The sequence below is a fragment of the Aegilops tauschii genome, chromosome 7, assembly GCF_002575655.3.
Source record: "Aegilops tauschii subsp. strangulata cultivar AL8/78 chromosome 7, Aet v6.0, whole genome shotgun sequence".
In the NCBI taxonomy this organism is placed as follows: domain Eukaryota; kingdom Viridiplantae; phylum Streptophyta; class Magnoliopsida; order Poales; family Poaceae; genus Aegilops; species Aegilops tauschii.
The window spans coordinates 539906947-539929043 of record NC_053041.3 but is presented as its reverse complement, the minus strand read 5'-3'; positions in this window follow the sequence as shown (position 1 = coordinate 539929043).

Here is a 22097-nt window from a genome sequence, read left to right as displayed (position 1 = left end):
CCTACTCCATTCTGCCGCAGGCGCCGGCGCTAATCAACAGACCATTCGTTTTTGCGAAATAAATGTAGGGCAAACCTCATTTCCTTCAGCACCCTTGCTCTGAGAACAAAGAACCTGGCGAATATAATCTCTGGTAAGGTCCCTCGGTAGGAGTTCAAAGTAATTTCTGAGAGATGCAGATCTAGGCATTCGACGTGATTGTTATATTGTATCACATTATCCACCACTGGGCCTAATCTTATCCGCAAAAGAAGAAAACGTGTTAGTGCCTACATGCAGTTTTGAACATTACTACAGGACTACCTATTTGGTTTGCAGGATTTGTAAAATGCACTAACGTGCCATCTTCGATCTGACATGATTAACATGGGCATTTGATTACATTCTAGAAATATGTAGCCTTCTTCACAAGACGTTGGAGTGGATGAAAAGTTCCCTAAGAAAACTAGTACAGATGAATCCAAAGGAGAAATGCTTATTGATTGTAACCATATGGATCAAGCAACCAATATGCGGGGGCATGTATGTACTGAAATCCTCCAAAAGAACCTTCAGAAATCGTAGTACATTGTCATTGTAAACTTGGAAAAAGCTGTCACAAATTGAACTCCCTTATGGTTAACATTTAACAGGAAAGGAACATCACCTTCATATATAGCTTCTCCAGGCACGGAAAGCATCTCAGGAAACTGACAACTTGCTCCAGGTCGGGCCCGATAGATTCTAGTGCCAAGACCTTCACTGTGCGCAGTTTCGGGGTCAAGCTTGTCGGAATCATTTTCTGAATGACAGACGAACAAACATCTTCAAAATTAGAAATAATGTTAATTTGTAGAAGGAGAGGTAGAAGGCAGTTGTTGTACCTGAACGGGTGTGGATACAATAACAAGTTTGGAGTATTTGTCAGACGAATAGCCCACCCATTGTCAATTTCAGCGCAGAAATGACATTGATTCTTATTGGACCTTCTTGGTCAACTACAAGTAATCGCTCAAGTGCAGGTGTGTCCTGGATGACCATACCATGGTCCACCTTTTGTGATGTCTTCCTGCCGCACCACCAACACACATAAATAGTCCGGAGAGTCATGGAGGTGATGTGGAAGGTACTCAACCCATTGATCGCCTGAAGACGAAGGTACTCGAGTGCAGTACAGCCACGGAGCAGGCGCTCCATGTCACCCTTTGAGAGGCAGATGGCGACAAGCTCGAGGTGCTTCAGTCATGGTAGAATAAGAGCGGGCGCGTCATTAAGGGGCGGGAAATGGCAGTTCCTGAACTTGACGATGCGCAGCATGGGCGTGAGGCGCAGTGCGGACGTTGGCAGCGACCGCATATGCCCATCATCAAAAGTGAGCTCCTCGAGCTGATCTAGGGCGGGGGATCGGAACCAGTCGTCAAGCTTGGCTCGGTCCTTGCCGTTGGAACGGAACTTGCCCATTCTAAGGCCTTTGGTTGGGCCAAGGTGACTGCCGAGGATCTTGGAGAACGCATCCAAGCTTTTGCGATAGCCATGGCAGAGCTCCTGGGTGTCGATGAGGTCGAGAGGGCTGGAGTTCCATAGGGGGCGCCTCCATCAGGAAAGGAGGGTTGTCTGTGCCCCATATTTGATTGGGAGGAGGGAGATGATGACTCTCAAGATATCATCGGGGAGGCTGCTGATTAAGTCTAGGCCTACTGGAGTCGCTTGCGGTTCTAGCTCTCCCCACCTCCGCTTGTTGGCAGCCCTGTTCTCCACCTCCGGAGTCTCCTTGTCAGCGGCGCTTTCTGATAGAAATGGGAGTACAGGGAATATTTAGTTAAAACAGGGCAATAGAAAAGTGTATTGGTAACTAGAAGTTATTAGGTAGGAATATAGTAAGATAAGGGAATAACAATTGGTTGCTTAAATACTACACAACTCATTTGACATTGCTGGGTAAGTCAACATATGCAGATAGTTGAAAAGAAAACTTACTTCGAACAAAGTCTGGACGGATGATTTTGTCGGGGAAGTCAGCATATATCTCATGACCAGGCCCTTCTATGTGCAGTGCAATTTTAGTGCCAGCTTTCATTACATAAAACTTTGCAATTTCATTCCAAAAGCCAGTGCCAAAATAGTAGTCACCACGTCCATCAAGTCTTACAGTAGCAATGATTATAAATCCATGGTTTGTGCACAGTATGACATTCGTGGAGCATTGATGTATGTAAAGGGAAAAATTGTGCACTACATAATCTGTTGCATAGCGAGGGACTGCAAAAAATGGTAGGGTTGTTAAAGAAAATATGGTAACATGCAAATATGGGCCCAAATTGAAAGAACTGTACAGCAGTTGAAATCGAAGGACAAAACTCTATAATTAAACAGATAGGGTAAACATGATGTCATGGAAATATGAGAGTAATCGAAAGAACAATACATCATTAATTTGCCTAATATAGAAAGAAGAGGGGAAAATCCCCTTTGACGTATATGGTGCATGTGGCACCTTTTATCCAAATGTAGCAATATTTAGAATATGTTCAAGAAAGTAGGCCATGCCAACCGATTTAGGGTGAGATTGAACATACCACGCGCATCCTCAAGTTATCTGGTACGATGAGATGGAATCTCTGGCGGCGGTCGCCAAGTCCTGAAGTATCGGTGCACTATACATTCTATGAATGAAAGAAAACCCTCAAATTAGCTCGAATAAAAATGAATTCAAGGCGATTTCCGCCGGGTGATTAAAGGAGGCAGATGAACTGGGATAAGAGATGAGATAATATCTCGTTAAATTAGTTACCTTGTCGTCCATGAGAAAGAACCCTCAGTACGGCAGGTTCCCCAACCGAGCGGAGTTGGGTCGACCGCGAGCAGTGTCGAGAAAGTCGATGGCGATAGGCGGCGACAAGCGGAAGTGGCGAAATGCGGTGGGCTTTGCCGGCAGCCTGGCGGCAGCTGCTGGCGGCGAGCTAAGTGTTTACCGCCGCGATAGGCGGTGCCATGGCATAGACGCGGAGGTGCTTGTGCAGGTGTGAATGGGGAACGTACCAGAGGGGCCGAGGTGCGTGGCGGGCGGGTGAGGGTTTTTGTGATGTGGGGATGGTGAGGGTTTTCTTTTTTCTTTTTTGTATTGGGTGGTGAGGGTTTTCTGTCCCACCAAGAATTTTGGGGGCGACGGTTTGCTAGAGCGAACCGTGTGTGATTGACGCAGCAGGCAAAATGATAGTCATTGCACATAGTTCCAATTTTGGGAACCGTGTGTGATTGACGTACTACCTCCGTCCTGGTTTATTGGTCCCCCGTTGTAATTTTTACAAAAATTTGGCGAAATATTTAACATAGTCAGACATAGATAATAAGCGTACACGTACATAAGCATAGTTCAACCATAAGTACATAGTTCAACTGTCATTAAGCATACTCAAGCGTACATAGTTCGATCCATCCCACATCTCATCTCACATGCGGCCGGCATGATCCTGAAGCTTCTCCAGGTACTCGGCGTACGCGCCGTGCACCACCCTGCGAGAATACTTCTGCTTGAAAGAGCCAACGGCCCGTCCTCTTGCATGCACAAGAACACTTAGATACGCGTCATGAATCTTTTGTTGCAAAATGGGCATCCATAGCCGTCGTTCCAGGTCCTAATACGCCTGTTATGCATTCCCGCCTAAAGCTCCCTCAGGATTCGCCTCTTGTACCTCCTCTAGACATCTCCATCCTCGCTGTCCAAATCGTCAGACAGCACCTATACATATAGTAAAACAAATTTGGCATCAAATCATTGATTACATGCCGTGAAGTAGGATTAGGAATTTATGGCTATTTATTTATAGATATTCAGAGATTATGGTTCAATTTTTAAGCACAGTCGTCTATGTACAGACCAATCTTGAAGAAAATAATTGCACAAACATATGTAGGTCATTCAAAATCAATTGTCAAGTCCTGGCTAGGAATTATTAGCACGAGCACTAACCCTTGTCAGATTACTAGTAGAAATCATTTGCATAGATGAAACAACTAATCACTTATCACCTGTACTATTCAAACAATCAATACACCACACGGATCTAACGAAACTTACTCAGATTTCATGGATTGGGAGAACATAACCACAGGATTTCTATTCTAAAAAGGGGGAGGCAGGAGTAAACAGAGAAACCCTATGATCCATTTGACACATAAATCGGTATAGATGACTAACCAGTTGTCCGTCGTCGTCGGAGTCGTCGCCGGAGTGGTCGTCGGAGTCGTCACCGGAGTGGTCATCGGAGTCGTCGCCGGAGTGGTCGTCGGAGTCGGTGTGGAACTCCACCTCTGGCTGTGGAAGCTCGACGCCGTCGACGATGTCAGGGTGGAGCGATAACTCACCGGCGGTGAAGGCAACCTCTGTCTCCATCTCCACGCCGTGCTCCGGTGCTTTAGCAGCCCCAGCGTCGCCACTCCATCCGATGGGGCGCGTCGGCAGCATCCTCATCCCCTGACGGCTTTGAGGACTGAGAGCGGCGTCGAGGTTGCAAGCGAAGAGAGAGGATTCTGTGTGCGTAGCGAGGATGGGGGTGCGGCCGCTCGGGCGCACCATTAATATGGAGTAGTGGGAGTTATGGGAGAGAGGCGGGCGGCGGTCAAACCGATGGCTCGCCTCCCGATGAGCCTGCGCACCGGACTGCTGGCATGCCTACCAAAGTTTCGCACACCTACCACTACAAAAAAAAGACACATCCGTGACATTTTGGGCCGAACGAAAAAAAAATCTGTCATACATATGACACTTCTATGACGATAATTGTGACAAAACCCGGTATCATCATAGATGTCGTGGGCTCCTACTTCTATGACAAAAAATCATGACAGAAAATGGGCTTTTCGTCCTGGGTGGGCCGGAGACGCAGCTGCATGACATTCTTTGGGCCGTCCATGACGGAAAAAACCGTGGTGGAAGCGAGGCGGAGGAAAATTTCGGGGAGTTCCCGGTTATGGTGGGAGGTCGAGGGCCGAGCGATGCGCGTTTCTCTCGTACACGTACGCGCGTGTGTGCGAGGCGTTGGCTCTAACTGAACCCGAGCGAGGTGTTGGGCTCTAACTGAACCCGAGCGATTGCACTGCAGGCTACGCGTTACTGAACCCGAGCGATCGATCGATGGCTGTTAACTGAACCCGATCAAGCGATTCCTTCGCTACTGCTGCTAACTGAAGCCGATCGATTGGATGAACAGTGAGCGTTGCGGGGGGGGTGGATGAACAGTGAGCGGTGGCGTTGCCTCTGGATGAACAGGACCGCGTGGTGTGGTGGAGGGCTGGATGAACAGTAGACGGTGGAGGGGTGCCCGTGGAGGGGTGGTTGAGTAAGACCCCATGGTGTGGAGGGCTGGATGAACAGTAGACGGTGGAGGGGTGCCCGTGGAGGGGTGGTTGAACAGTAGCCGGTGGAGTAGCGCGTGGTTGAGGCTGGATGAACAGGAGCCCGTGGAGGCTGGAGGAGGTCGACGGTAGCCCGTGGAGGCTAGAGGAGGTCGACGGTGGAGATGAACAGTATCCCGTGGAGTCCCGTTTTGCGGTACGCCACACCCCTCCCGATGAACAGGACCCCTGTTTCGACCGTAGGAGGTCCGTTTCGTCCGTTTTGCGGTACGCCACACCCCTCCCGATCAACAGGACCCCCGTTTCGACCGTAGGAGGTCCGTTTCGTCCATTTTGCGGTACGCCACACCCCTCCTGATCAACAGGACCCCCATTTCGACCGTAGGAGGTCCGTTTCCTCTGTTTTGCGGTACGCCACACCCCTCCCGATCAACAGGACCCCGTTCCGAACGTAGGAGGTCCGTTTCCTCCGTTCTGCGGTACGCCAGGCCTCATTTCCATCGCTTGTTCCGTCCAAGCCCTCCCGATGAACACAGCCACGCATTCCGTTCCGACCCAGCCGGTTGGCTCCCACGCGTTCCGTTGCCTCCCGATGAACACGACGCATTCCGTTGCCTCCCGATGAACACGACGCATTCCGTTGCCTCCCGATGAACACGACGCATTCCGTTGCCTCCCCATGAACACGACGCATTCTGTTGCCTCCCCATGAACACGACGCATTCCGTTGCCTCCCCATGAACACGACGACGACGCTGTTTCTCCGTTCCGACACAGCCATGTACACAAGGCCTGGCCGTATGTATGCGCGAGTAGGCGTTCGAGACCCTGCCCGTATGTACACATACGTGGCCGTATTTTATTTCTTGCACCCGGGCCGCTGTACGTACGTGTACATGCTACGTGCGTGCCTCTACTACGACACGTGCGCGCCTCTACATCGACCAGTATGTACGTACACGTTCGCGACCAGAATGACAACGCTACATACGCTTCGGCCAGGTGGGTCCCGACTGTCAGGCACTTCCTTGCCTGCGAAGATGTAGCTGGTGGGTCCCAGCAGTCAGGGGGGCGAATCGTTTTGTTTTTTTTGGCCCGGACGCACTTCCTTGCGTGCGAAGGTGTAGCTGCTGGGTCCCAGCAGCCAGGGGGCGAATCATTTTTTTGCCCGGACGCACGTCCTTGCGTGCGAAGGTGTAGCTGGTGGGTCCCAGCAGTCGGGGGCGAATCGTTTTTTTTTCAGACGCACTTCCTTGCGTGCGAAGATGTAGCTGGTGGGTCCCAGTAGTCAGGGGGCGAATTGTTTTTTTTTCGGACGCACTTCCTTGCGTGCGAAGATGTAGCTCGTGGGTCCCAGCAGTGAGGGGGCGAATCATTTTTTTCGTGAAATACGGTGGCCCGTCCGGTGGGTCCCCGCTGTCAGGTGGAGGAATAATTATTTTGCGCGTAATAAGGAGGCACTTCCTTGCGGCTGCCATGGACCCAGCTATTAGCCTCTCCACGTACAGTCCACGTCCGATGGAAGTCGTTCCTTGACCACGTTGATCACACCGCGCCGAGTGCACCAGGGCGGTGGACGACGGCGAGGAATAGGAAGGGGACGACGCGGAGCCGGGGAAGACGCGGCAGTGGATGCACACGCGGAGAGGAGTACGAGGGTTGACTGGTTCGGCTGCGCTGTCGTCGCCGCAGAATAACAGGGGGTGTGGGTGAGTGGAGGGATGGCCTGGCCAGCGGTGGGAGTAGTAGGGGGCGGTGAGGCCTCCGCGGCAGCACAGCCGGCCACGGAAGGCAGGAGCAGGCGGCACGACCGGCGCTGCTTTGGGCGGCTGGAGCAAGAAGACCTGAGGTTGAAGAAGCACGACGGCCGTTGGATGGACATCGTACGGTCACTGCAGCTAGAATCGTTTATATTGACTAAGTTGACAAAGCCCTTGGTACGTCAACTTAGTAGGCCCACAGGTCAGCTTCCGAAACGGTGCGCCCCAGATGTCGGGGGAGGAATCATTTTTTGGGCGAGTGAAGCTAGAATATCCGAGATTGAAGAAGAAGCACGGCATCCGTTGGATGGACATCCAACGGCCACTGCTGCTAGAACCGTGTGTTGACTATAAGTTGACAAAGCCTTGCATACGCGTCAACTCTGTTTTTTTAGGGGACGCGTCAACTTAGTAAGGCCATAAGTGAGTGGCAGAGAACTTATAGCCCATTTGAGATTTGTAAGAATGTGTAGCCCATTTTTGAATTCTAATGGAATTTACTACAGCCCATTTACAGTTTGTTAAAAGTACACCCCATTTCAACCAACCGTTCAAAACAGAATTCAATAAAATTTCCCACATTTTGATGGGATCCGAAATATTGTTTATCCCGAAATTTCTAGTCATATTAAATACAATTTCAATATAAATTTATATTACGTAAAAATCCAACGAAACATTGCGCTCGCAACAATTAATGAAATTAAAATTTTCAATATCCAAAAATAATATTTTATAAAGTAATCACGTGTTTGGTGCATTTTTTATAGTTACTGCCCAGTTTTTATAATTACATCCCATTTATTATTTCTTAAAGCCCATTTTCTTGTTAAGCCTAATGCATCCCTCCTAGGAAAGATTTGCAGCCCAGCGGGGCGGAGAATAACAACTTGACCTTGCCTGGGTATTCCTAAAAAAAGTATAGCTGGCCTAGCCATTTTCAGCATGAAAAAAATTAATATCTAGGTTGGATATCTGGCCTGGGCTAGACGGGCCACAGCCCGCCCAGTTAATACCTGCAGCGGTGTTTTCGTTGTTGTTCAGAGGAGAAAAATTAATATCTGGGCTAAACATCGAAAAATTCTGAAGTGCTCACACCTCAAAAACACAAATACTGCTCGAGCTGCTTGGTCCCAGCTGTCGGCCGCTTCTTGTGCAATTCTCTCGTTTATTGACTACTACATAGGTTGACAATGGTGTGGGACCATGATGTCAGGAAACCAGGAGGAAGCAAAATAAATTATAGTTATATAATAAGGAGGCACTTGCGTACGTGAGGCTATGTGGTGGGTCCCCATTGTCATCCTCTCCAAGTAAAGTCATCCCCTCGCCCGCGCGCGCTTTCCGCCCGAAACAGTCAGTGCCGCCCGCCCCGCTTACCGGTGCAGGCGATTGCTCCGCCTTCAAACGACACAAGTGCCGTCCGTCCGTCCATCTGCCGCCCACATTAATGATACGCGGTTGCCGAGGCGGCTACTCCGGCGCCACACGTCCGTCCCTCCGCCCACCCACCATTGCTATATAAACTGCTGCGCCGGCCATAGCCGCAGTCATCCGCATCCGTTCCCTTTCTCCTGTCCACACCACTACTGCCCACCATGGCTTCCTCACACTCCAGCGCTCTTTGGGGCGGGCGGACGACGGACCACAAGGGGATGGCAACCATTGCTGCCGACCGGCTGGCCGGCAGGCAGCCGGAGGACGACGACGTCCCAATGGAGAACATGGTAGTTGACGATCCGGCGCCAACCCCCTCCTCCGCGCCATCCTCGCTGGTGCATTGCACCATGACCATCGGCGAGGCCCGTGCCCAATATATGGACAGGGTGAGGCAGATGCGTGAGGAGCAGTTTCGGGAGGCGCAGGCCGACGCCGCCTACAACCACCATGTCCTCCAGGAGCACCTGCAGGGGGAGGAGTAGATCGTCGCGGAGCGGGCGGAGCCGGAGGCGCTGCTCGACTCGTACCGCTCCGCCCGCAAGGGCCGCCTCGAGCGCTGGCGGTACCGCATGCGGGTGGCGGAGGCTGCGGCCACCTACAAAGAGGCTAGTCAAGAGGGCGATGAAGCGGACAAGGCGCTGTTTGGCGAGACCGAGGACGAGGCAGAGGACAATGCCGGCTCCGACGAGTCCCCGCTCCGCTGGCGTTGATGAGGCCCCGCGGCGCCAACAACGAGGCAGAGGACACCGCCAGCTCCGCCGAGGCCCTGCCCCGCCAACAACGAGGCAGAGGACATCGCCGGCTCAGCCGAGGCCCCACCCTGCCGGCAACATGGGGGAGGGTTTCCACCGCTCCGCTGAGGCACCGCCCACCGGCAACGAGACAGAGGACATCGCCGGCTCTGCCGTGGCCCCGCCCCGCTGCCAACTAGGCCACGCCACATAGAAAATGAGGAAGAGTAGAACACGGTAGGTCGCCGCCGCTCGGGTCCAAGTAAGGCCACCGCTGCTACCCTCCGGTTGAAGCCAAGCTAGGCGGGTTGACCATTGACGGTCGGTTAGCTTCTTGGCGGCGACGTGGAGTCGGAGAGCTGCGCTGGAGAAGAACGCTGCTTCTACTTAACTTCTGGTGTAGTTGGCTGACTGACACGTGGGCCCAATAGGCCACATGTCAGTTACGCAACAGCACCTGCAGTTAAGTCACTGAAGCTTCTGTTCGGCTCAGCGGGACACAGGTGGGTAGCTTCGGTTAATTAGTTATACCTCCAGCGCACCCCTTTTTAGTTGAAGAATGTATGAAATGTAATGAAATCCGGCATGTTTATATGAAATCCGACCGTGTATTAATGAATTTATTTCGATTAGTTCGAATTCCTGTATCACTGGCATTGGATGAACATGCAAAACAATACGTACTAGCATTATTCCCAGGGTGATCACCTCGTTTGCAGCAGTTTCACATAACTCCCTCCGGTCCTTTCTAATCGTGCATACAAGTTTTGTCTGCAGTCAAAGTATCTCTACTTTGACCAATCTTATACAAAAAAGTATGCACTTTCACAACGTGCGAAGTAAAAAGGAACAGAAGGAGTACAAAGAGTTTGAGCAACTTTTTAGCGTTTCTGTACATTGCAATCAAACACACAGGCCTGGCAATTCATAGAGAACATTCAAAACAATCGATGATTATGCATCTCAGCGACTCACATGTCAGAGGCAATATTTACTTCACAACTAAAGAATAAAGAAAAAATTGATCGACGCTGCTGACAGCAAAGGGCGTCCCATTCGAAAATATCAAACGCATGTCTTGCTAAAATCAATGAGCAAAATTTGACAAGGTTGTCCCATTCCAAAATATCAAATGCCTACGATTGTGGAATGGGCAGGGTTTGCCATCAGTTCGGACATTGACATGGCACCTCGTGCTAAATAAACCAGGTGTTCTTTTTGTGCAGTTCCACCAAAATCAACCAAATTCGCGCGTAGCTTGTATGATTTCGCCCTTATATGTTGCAACGCCTTGAACTTATCGGCACCTCCTTTCTTGTGGTGGAACTGAATGATTTGATGTATTCATGAACATTTTGTGCAGTTCCCATTGAAATCAAGCTGAGCACACCTGTTTGCACAAATACAAAAAAGTGATTAGTATAAAGCAAACTGTACTATGAATTGACAGTTTCAACAGGCACATACATGGTCCATGTAGAGCACACTTTTAGAAAAATGGAACTCACCAGAAAGAATCCTAGAACAACATTGTACTCGCGCATCATAGCAAAAAAATGGAGATTTGTCAGTCCTTCTGAGCTGAAGTTAGTTTGGTCTTGTGGGGAGTAATGTAACCATCCATCAACTACTCCTTCTGATGAGAAGATAGACAGGGCTTCTTCATCCTGGCATAATCGGAACTAGTCACTTAACATACTCCATATTCTTCTTCAGAGGAAGATGATCCTGTTGTGCAAAGACAAGAGGACAACTAAATGCTAGCATCCCTGTTTGCTCGAAAAAAAAGGAAAGGAAATATATAAAACAGCACAGATGAAGCACTTCTCAAGGACAATACCCCTTTTTCATGACAGTATCTAAACAGTAGCACAACACCAATAGAGATGACAAAGCTCAATCATATGGATGAAATCAGTGGGCGAGTACCAACCTTTGTCAGGAGGCTTATTGTGTAGAGCATATAGATGAAGCACTTCTCCGGAACCATCTGTTGCTATCTACGGTGGTGGCCATGCTTACTATATACTCCTTGATTAGTTTAATGTTTCCAACATCTTCTTGTGCAGTTCCACTAAAATATATGGTATCTTCAAAGAAGATCCCTGTTTGCACAAGAAGAGATAATTACATATTACATTAAGAGTGGCATCAAATCAGTGGCAAAACAATTGCTCGTTCCAGCCATAGCAATAAATTAAGATGCAAAACTATATCATTACTTGTGTCATCACAGTTCCAGTGCTTCATTACAGCACCGGGAGTTGATTTTTGTTTTTCTTCCGCTTGTTCTTCCCCTTCATCACTTGGTTCAATAACAGACAAGCTTCGGCTTCAATGTAAGATTTGGCATGTCAATTATGGAGCACAAGTATAGTACTAAACTTAATTTTCTAATGAAAGTGGCAAAATACAGGCCAGTAGTTGTGAAATATCCTTATCTTACCTCAATGGGATATTACGGTGCACATACAGATTGGAAGTCTTGTCTCCATTTGTGCAGTTCACTAAAATCAAGCAACATTATCGTACAAGTAGCACAACATATGAAAGCACACTGCAGAATCATGTGAAAGAAGGCTAGTACTGACCTCTCATGATGCGGAATTCAAACAACTCACAAGAAGAAGATCTAAACCAAATTCGCCTTAACGGATAGGAAGTAAGATCTCCTCTTGTGCAGTTCCACTAAGATCAAGCAATCAAGCAACATTGTCGGTGTGACATTTTGGTTGAACTGCACAAAACACTCTTAGAAAAAAAGTGTTTTGTGCAGTGCAACAAAAGGTCACAATGGCAATTAGGTGAAGTAGATAACCATGTTTACACAGAGGTGCAAAGGAAACAATTAGTGGTCAATAACTGTGGATGACACAGAAGCCAACAAAAAGAAGCATCTACCTTATCTAAATGGGAAAGAAAGCAAGACAGTAGCATTTCTCAAACGGTGGCATTGATTAATATTAACATAGAGATTATATTAACAATAAAATTTGTTAAACATGTAATTTGCTTTTAACTGTGGCATTGCATCAATTTTCCAGCGGCAGTATTAGAGGGTGTTTGTTTACAGGGACATTTTGGTGTAGGGACTAAAAAAACTCAGTGTCAGTCCCATCTAAACCAAACAGGAGGGACTTTTAGGGACTAAAAGTGGGCATTTGGGACTAAAGAAAGAAGACCCCGAGGGAGTCTTTTTGGGACTTTTTCCAACAGTTGCCCCTGCCATGCATCGCACCTTGTCTCTATTAGTTCATTACTAGGGGTAACATGGTCTTTTAGCATGTCATTTAATAACCTCTAGTCCATGTTTAGTCCCTGGAACCAAGCAGGTAGGGACTAGGGAGTTTTTAACCAAACAGGGCCTTAGATTAACAACAGCTAATGAGTTGCACGGGACAGTGGACGCACCAGCACCATGTGCATCTACCGATGTACTGTGGTCATGCACAGTCTGTTGCAACAAAGAACAAACAACCAAGGAGCATATTTGTGATGGTCCCAGTTTTGTTATCTTTAGACACCTTTCCCTATGTGAGCGCAGCAAATCTAGTCCTGCTCAAACTCTACAGCCTTGTCCCTTCCTTTCCTTTTTGAACTAGTACTTTCGCCCCTTCCTTTCCTCTTTGAACCACGTCCTAGATTTATGCGATACAACTTTCCCCACTACTTTCCCCCATTCCTTTCCTCTTTGAACCACGTCCTAGATTCATGCTGTACAACTTTCCCCCTTCATTTCCTCTTTGAACCATGTCCTAGATTCATGCTATATACAACTTTTCCCACTACTTTCCCCCACTCCTTTCCCTCTTTGAACCACGTCCTAGATTCATGGTATACATGCAGCTAGAGCAATGCATGTGGAGTAAGTAAATTATACCTTAAGGTTCTTGGGGCGTGGTTCGGTGGGCGACAGGACGGCAGCGAAGAAGAAGGGGTCGGAGGCCCTCCCGCGCCGGTAGTCCCTCGCCGACGGCGACAGCGTTAAGCCTCCTTCCCTTCCCGGCGGACGGATCCTGTCGGCTCTTTCAGCAGCAGTGAGGGGAGAGAGAGGCCAACGAAGTCTTGTTTAGATCTAGAGAGGGCGAGAGAGTGTGAAGAGAGCAACTACAAGCGCTGAGGCTCCAGTGGGAGAGGGCGAGAGAGTGTGAAGAGAGCAACTACAAGCGATGAGGCTCCAGCGTGTATATATATACTAGAGAGAGAGAGAGTGAAGCGTGCAAACCCTAGAAAACATTTTGACCAGTCAAAGAATCCTCCTGGCACAAATTATGCTCAAGTGTAATTATCGAACCCGAGACCTCAAGTTTGATGAGCGAACAGGCTAACCAGCTACACAACCCTCCCGTTATGTTCAACGAGAGGGAAATACCCTTTTATACATTCCTGCATTCGTGTGACAAGCATGCCGTGTTTTTTTGTGTGTGTGGGAGTCATTGGGATTTGAATCATAATCATGTCATGTGGCTTTGGTGGTAAGACTATCCACAGTGGTGCAAAAATAATGCAGCCTTAGTCACCTTACCTCTCTCCACGTAGTACGTTGGGTCCCACCAGTCAGAGGGTGAAACAAACAAATTAATAAGAAAAACTAAAAGCGCCAGCGGTGTATCTTACCTCACACATCTCGCTACTGCTCGGGCACTGTCCAATTGATCCCTCTGTTCGCTCACGTACTATTTTAAGTGAATCTTTATTATAACATGCACACAAATTTTGGGCACTTGTATTTGACTTAAGTCAGTGTGCCACCGTATCTCGTATACTTACTACTCCCTCCGTCTAGGTGTAATAAGTCACGTTAGAAGGTGCAACGGGACCAAGGTGCGTGTGTGTGTGTGCGTGTTTAACAGCATGTGTGTGTTAGAGAGAGCGACAGATCGACCTACTCCTACAGAGAGATGTTGTGTAGTGTACGATTTTAGCCGCGAGAGTCGGTGCATCCTCTCGTTTCCGGGCGAGTCCGGTAGGGACATGCGGACAGCTGCCATGCCCGCTCCTGACCAGCCTGGCCCACCCAACGCCCCTCCATCGCCCGCGCGCGCTTCCCGCCCGAAACGGTCAGCGCCGCTCCAAAGAATCGGTGCCGCATTCATGCCCAGGCAGAGCGGATGCGACCTCTCACCGGCGCAAGAGTGATGGTTGCTTCGTCCATCCAACTTACTGCTGGGTCTATGTGATTTGACGGCTCATTGGTCTTTATTACCGAGGTGGTAGGACTGCTGGATGTCCCACGCTTTCGGCGAAAGGAGGTACTACTACTAGCTTACAATTTTCTCCATTCTTACAGCGGAGGCGTGCAAGAGCAGTGAAAACACGCAGGCTCAGTGATTACATGGCCCACCTCACACTATCACCGTGCGACACCTAACTCTTTACATAGTACGCCCTCCGTTCCTAAATATTACTAGATGAGTCCCCGCGCGTTGCCGCGGAACAGCGGTATATCTCTCTGCGCAAAATTATCGATTTTATAGAACTAAAAAAACTCTATAACCACATGACAAATGTGGTAGCCAAACTAAATAAACTCCCATCATCATTTAGATCATCCCACGTAAGGAAAAAAGATCAGCCAACTCCTACTGCATAATGGGATTATATTTTTCTTTTTGACATGTTAATGGGACTTAAAAGCTCACTTACATGCATGCAGACATGTTGATGTGATTTAAAACCCACTCACATGCATGTGCCAGGGTATTTCTGCATGCTTGCATGTGGCTTAGTGCGGAGCCTCTCAACGTCTAGATCAGACGGCTATTATGGACTGATTTACTTCATCTAACGGCTACATCAATTTTGATGATGTGGCTCAAGGAGAGGATAGAGAATTCCTAGTAGTGGGGGCTAGCTATTACTAGTAGATAAGTCTTTGTAGAGATTCCACTACATACGGAACAAAATGAATGAATCTACACTTAAAATGCATCTATATACATCTGCATGTGGTTCATGGTGAAATCTCTACAAAGACTTATATTTAGGAACGAAGGAAGTACTAGTATAGTACGTACTATAATTTATCAGCGAGATAAATGTGTACAATGCTATGAAGCTTCCAGCTTCTGTTACATGTATCTTGCGTCCAAGGTTGCCCGTTGCAACATTTCATCAAATACAAAGGAGACTAATATGCATGCTATTGCATCCCAATGATTGACATATCATAGCAAATATGTACTCCCTCCGTTCCAAAATAAGTGTCTCAACTTTGTGCAAACTTTAGTACAAAGTTGTACTACTACTAAAGTTGACACTTATTTTGGAACAGAGGCAGCTAAAGAAAAAAACGATCCATGCAGTCCCTAGCCCTTGAACCGTGAACCCTGACCAGGCTTCAATTTGCTGGCAACGTTCGAGCTTCCTAATAAGTGAAGTTTGCAACCTTTTGACCATCGGATCATTTTGTGCAGTTTCACCAAAATCGAGATGAGCATCCCTGTGGCAAAGAAATTGAAGAAGCGTGATTAGAATAAGATTACTGGGACTAGTTGATGAAACATAAACTCATCACAAATACAGTACGTAGAAGCCAGTAGAGGTATGTGCGGGGCAAAGAAGTAGAGAAATATCCACAAGGAGTGATGTGCGCAGCTGGAGCAGTGGTGCAAGCCGGCTATAAAGGGAGTTGTACCTGAGGGACGTAGCTCAACCTTGAGGAGGGCGGTGGGAGGCGGCAACTGCCCACGTCGCAGCAGTGACAAGGGACGAAGGCAACCTCACCAGCTTTGTGAGAGAGAACGGCGGGGACCCCTGATCGGGATGTGCCGACAGTGGGTTTTCGCCATCGGCGACGGCCACCGCATCTACACTAAGCATCCGGAGCCTCGTCAGCGTCGCCAACCAAGACGAGCCATGGCCAGCGGGGCCCTCAGGCCGGCGCTCCGTCTAACCACCGCATGCCAGCGGTGGAGGGGCCGGAGGTGCTGCGGCCACGGTGCACTCTCCTCCTACATGCCGGCCACCGCATGTGTCGACCCGTCGTGATGACGCTTGTGATAACATTTCCATAGCGTCGTCCGACCCACGGACCCACCGCGACCAGCGCCAAGTTCTTCGGGAGCGAGCCCATGAAGACGCTCGAACCACCATCGAGCGACGGCGCGGTACACGCCACCAGTCAGATAGGCGAGCGGGGCCCTCTATGGACCACCCAGCACTGGGAGGCACCGGTGGCCTACCTTACGAGGTGGGTTGCCCGCCCTTTATCCGTGAGCTGCGGCAGTTCCAGTGGCCATCCCACCGTACGTTCAAGCCCGACGTCGGCAAGACCCACCCGTCGGAGTTCCTCAGCATCTACACCATCGCGATGCAAGCTGCTGGAGCTCATGACGACAAGGTGCTTGCCAATTACTTCCCGTTGGCCCTGCAACCCAATGTCATGTCTTGGTTGATGCACTTGCCGGCGATTCCATTTCTTCTTGGTCAGATCTGTGTCATGAGTTCGTTGGTGCCTTCACCGGAGGCCACCAAGCTCATGGTCAGGCGAGTGATTTGCATATCATTCCCCAGAAGGAAGGTGAAAACCTACGCAAGTACATACAGAGGTTCAGCCGGGTGCAATACAACATCCCAGATGTTCATCCTGCCGCCGTGATCAGCGCGTTCCATCAGAATGTGCGCAACCGCAAGATGCGTGAAGAGCTGGCGATGAACAAGGACAAGGATGTGGCCGAACTCTATGTTCTGGCCGATAGATGCGCTCGGGCTGAAGAGGGGAGGAAGTACCCCGGCGAGGACGCTGGCGTGGAAACCGACTCTACCAACGAAGACGCCACCGCCCCGACGAAGAAGGGTCGGCGTCGCAACAAGAAATGCAAGGGCAAGGTCGTGCTTGCCGTCGAGGGATCCGACGACACCGACGCTGCCAAGAAGGCCAAGGCAGATGACCCCGGCAAGGTGATTGCCGGGTGAGCCGCTTGCCGGGCCGTGGTTGCTGCCGACAAGCCAGGGGGCTCCGACAAGCAATACTGCAAGATCCACCGCACCAAGGGCCACGACCTCTAGAACTGCCGACAAGTCGAGCTGCTTGCTGAGAAGCAAAAGGCCGAGTATGAGAGGCGGGACAAGGAGAAGGGTCAGTATGGTGCCGAAGGATCCAGCAAGAAGTGTGGCGGCCAAGGAGGCCGCAGCGGCAAGGATAACCAACAAGAGAGGCCCGCTCGGGGCCGCGACAAGAAGCAGGAAGACGACGATCATGACGAGGACGACGAGTCCGGCGAGCAAGAGTTTCAGAAGGCTACAGAGGCCATGTGCGTCGATGGTGGCGCCTCGCTGCACGCTTCTCACCGCCAGCTCAAGCAGTGGGCACGTGAGATCACAGCAGCGGAGGTACACATATTGATAATAATGGTTACACACCCAATGAAAATGGTTCGTTGGATCTCGATCGTAGTGATACACATATTCATAATAATGAAGCCAAAAGATGCAAAGTTAATAATGATAGTGCAACTTATTTGTGGCACTGCCGTTTAGGTCATAATGGTGTAAAGCGCATGAAGAAACTCCATGCTGATGGGCTTTTGGAATCACTTGATTATGAATCACTTGATGCTTGCGAACCATGCCTTATGGGCAAGATGACTAAGACTCCGTTCTCCGGAACAATGGAGTGAGCAACTGACTTATTGGAAATAATACATACTGATGTATGTGATCCGATGAGTGTTAAGGCTCGCGGCGGGTATCGTTATTTTTCTGACCTTCACAGATGATTTGAGCAGATATGGGTATATCTACTTGATGAAACATAAGTCTGAAACATTTGAAAAGTTCAAAGAATTTCAGAGTGAAGTGGAAAATCATCGTGACAAGAAAATAAAGTTTCTATGATCTGATCGCGGAGACAAATATTTGAGTTACGAGTTTGGTCTTCAATTAAAACAATGTGGAATAGTTTCACAAACTCATGCCGCCTGGAACACCACAGCATAATGGTGTGTCCGAACATCATAACCGAACTTTATTGGATATAGTGCAATCTATGATGTTTCTTACCGATTTACCACTATAGTTTTGGGGTTATGCATTAGAGACAGCTGCATTCACGTAAAAAAAGGGCACCATCTAAATCCGTTTGAGACGACACCGTATGAACTGTGGTTTGGCAAGAAACCAAAGTTGTTGTTTCTTAAAGTTTGGGGTTGCGATGCTTATGTGAAAAGGTTTCATCCTGATAAGCTCAAATCCAAATCGGAGAAATGTGTCTTCATAGGATACCCAAAGGAGACAGTTGGGTACACCTTCTATCACAGATCCGAAGGCAAGACATTCGTTGCTAAGAATGGATCCTTTCTAGAGAAGGAGTTTCTCTCGAAAGAAGTGAGTGGGAGGAAAGTAGAGCTTGATGAGGTAACTGTACCTCATCGCTTATTGGAAAGTAGTTCATCACAGAAAACCGGTTCCTGTGACACCTACACCAATTAGTGAGGAAGTTAATGATGATGATCATGAAACTTCAGATCAAGTTGTTACTGAACCTCGTAGGTCAACCAGAGTAAGATCCGCACCAAAGTGGTACGGTAATCCTGTTCTGGAGGTTATGTTACTAGACCATGACGAACCTACGAACTATGAAGAAGCGATGGTGAGCCCAGATTCCGCAAAAGGGCTTGAGGCCATGAAATCTGAGATGAGATCAATGTATGAGAACAAAGTATGGACTTTGATTGACTTGCCCAATGATCGGCGAGCCATTGAGATTAAATGGATCTTCAAGAGGAAGACGGACGCTGATAGTAGTGTTACTATCTACAAAGCTAGAATTGTCGCAAAAGGTTTTCGACAAGTTTAAGGTGTTAACTACGATGAGAGTTTCTCACTCGTATCTATGCTTAAATCTATCCGAATCATGTTAGCAATTGCCGCATTTTATGAAATCTGGCAAATGGATAAACAAAACTGCATTCCTTAATGGATTTATTAAAGAAGAGTTGTATATGATGCAACCAGAAGGTTTTGTCAATCCTAAAGGTGCTAACAAATATGCAAGCTCCAGCGATCCATCTATGGACTGGTGCAAGCATCTCGGAGTTGGAATATACGCTTTGATAAGTTGATCAAATCATATAGTTTTATACAGACTTGCGGTGAAGCCTGTATTTACAAGAAAGTGAGTGGGAGCACTGCAGCATTTCTGATAAGTATATGTGAATGACATATTGTTGATCGGAAATAATGTAGAATTATTCTGCAAAGCATAAAGGAGTGTTTGTAAGGAGTTTTTTCAAAGAAAGATCTCGGTGAAGCTGCTTACATATTGAGCATCAAGATCTATAGAGATAGATCAAGACGCTTAATAAGTTTTTTCAATGAGTACATACCTTAATAAGATTTTGAAGTAGTTCAAAATGGAACAGTCAAAGAAAGAGTTTCTTTCCTGTGTTACAAGGTGTGAAATTGAGTAAGACTCAAAGCCCGACCACGGCAGAAGATAGAAAAAGAATGAAAGTCATTCCCTATGCCTCGGCCATAGGTTCAATAAAGTATGCCATGCTGTGTACCAGATCTATTGTATACCCTACACTGATTTTGGCAAGGGAGTACAATAGTGATCTAGGAGTAGATCACTGGACAGCGGTCAAAATTATCCTTACTGGAATAAGGATATGTTTCTCGATTATGGAAGTGACAAAAGGTTCGTCGTAAAGGGTTACGTCAATGCAAGTTTTGACACTAATCTAGATGACTCTAAGTCTCGGTCTAGATACATATTGAAAGAGGGAGCAATTAGCTAGAGTAGCTCCGTGCAGAGCATTGTAGACATAGAAATTTGCAAAATACTTCGGATCTGAATATGACAGACCCGTTGACTAAAATTATCTCACAAGGAAAACATGATCACACCTTAGTACTCTTTGGGTGTTAATCACATAAGCAATGTGAACTAGATTACTAACTCTAGTAAACCCTTTGGGTGTTGGTCACATGACGATGTGAACTATGGGTGTTAATCACATGGTGATGTGAACTATTGATGTTAAATCACATGGCGATGTGAACTAGATTATTGACTCTAGTGCAAGTGGGAGACTAAAGGAAATATGCCCTAGAGGCAATAATAAAAATATTAATTATTTCCTTATATCATGATAAATGTTTATTATTCATGCTAGAATTGTATTAACCGGAAACTTGATACATGTGTGAATACATAGACAAACAGAGTGTCACTAGTATGCCTCTACTTGACTAGCTCGTTGATCAAAGATGGTTATGTTTCCTAACCATAGACATGAGTTGTCATTTGATTAACGTGATCACATCGTTAGGAGAATGATGTGATTGACTTGACCCATTCCGTTAGCTTAGCACTCGATCATTTAGTATGTTGCTATTGCTTTCTTCATGACTTATGCATGTTCCTATGACTATGAGATTATGCAACTCCCATTTACCGGAGGAACACTTTTGTGCTACCAAATGTCACAACGTAACTGGGTGATTATAAAGGTGCTCTACAGGTGTCTCCGAAGGTACTTGTTGGGTTGGCATATTTCGAGATTAGGATTTGTCACTCCGATTGTCGGAGAGGTATCTCTGGGCCCACTCAGTAATACACATCACTATAAGCCTTGCAAGCATTGTAACTAATGAGTTAGTTGCGGGATGATGTATTACGAAACGAGTAAAGAGACTTGCCGGTAACGAGATTGAACTAGGTATCGAGATACCGACGATCGAATCTCGGGCAAATAACATACAGATGACAAAGGGAACAACGTATGTTGTTATGCGGTCTGACCGATAAAGATCTTCGTAGAATATGTGGGTGCCAATATGAGCATCCAGGTTCCGCTATTGGTTATTGATCGGAGAGGTGTCTCGGTCATGTCTACATAGTTCTCGAACCCGTAGGGTCCGCACGCTTAACGTTAATATGATGGTTATATTATGAGTTTATGTGTTTTGATGTACCGAAGGAGTTCGGAGTCCCGGATGAGATCGGGGACATGACGAGGAGTCTCGAAATGGCCGAGACGTAAAGATCGATATATTGGACGACTATATTCGGACTTCGAAAAGGTTCCGAGTGATTCGGGTATTTTTCGGAGTACCGGAGAGTTACGGGAATTCGTATTGGGCCTTAATGGGCCATACGGGAAAGGAGAGAAAGGCCTCAAAAGGTGGCCGCACCCCTCCCCATGGTCTGGTCCGAATTGGACTAGGGAAAGGGGGCGCCCCCTTCTTTCCTTCTCCTTTTCCCTTCCCTTTTTCCTATTCCATGTGGGAGGAGGAATCCTACTAGGACTAGGGAGTCCTAGTAGGACTCCACACTTCTGGCGCGCCCTAAGGTCTGGCCGGCCTCCCCTCCTCCATCCTTTATATACGGGGGCACGGGGGCACCCCATAGACACAACAATGGATCTATTGATCTCTTAGCCGTGTGCGGTGCCCCCCTCCACCATATTAAACCTCGATAATATCGTAGCGGTGCTTAGGCGAAGCCCTGCGTCGGTAGAACATCATCATGGTCACCACGCCGTCGTGCTAACGAAACTCTCCCTCAACACTCGGCTGGATCGGAGTTCGAGGGACGTCATCGAGCTGAACGTGTGCTGAACTCGGAGGTGCGGTGCGTTCGGTACTTGATCAGTCGGATCGTGAAGACGTACGACTACATCAACCTCGTTGTGTTAACGCTTCCGCTTTCGGTCTACGAGGGTACGTAGACAACACTCTCCCCTCTCGTTGCTATGCATCACCATGATCTTGCGTGTGCGTAGGAATTTTTGAAATTACTACGTTCCCCAACAGCTGCCAAGAAGGCCAAGGCAGACGACCCCGGCAAGGTGATTGCCGGGTGTGCCGCTTGCCGGGCCGTGGT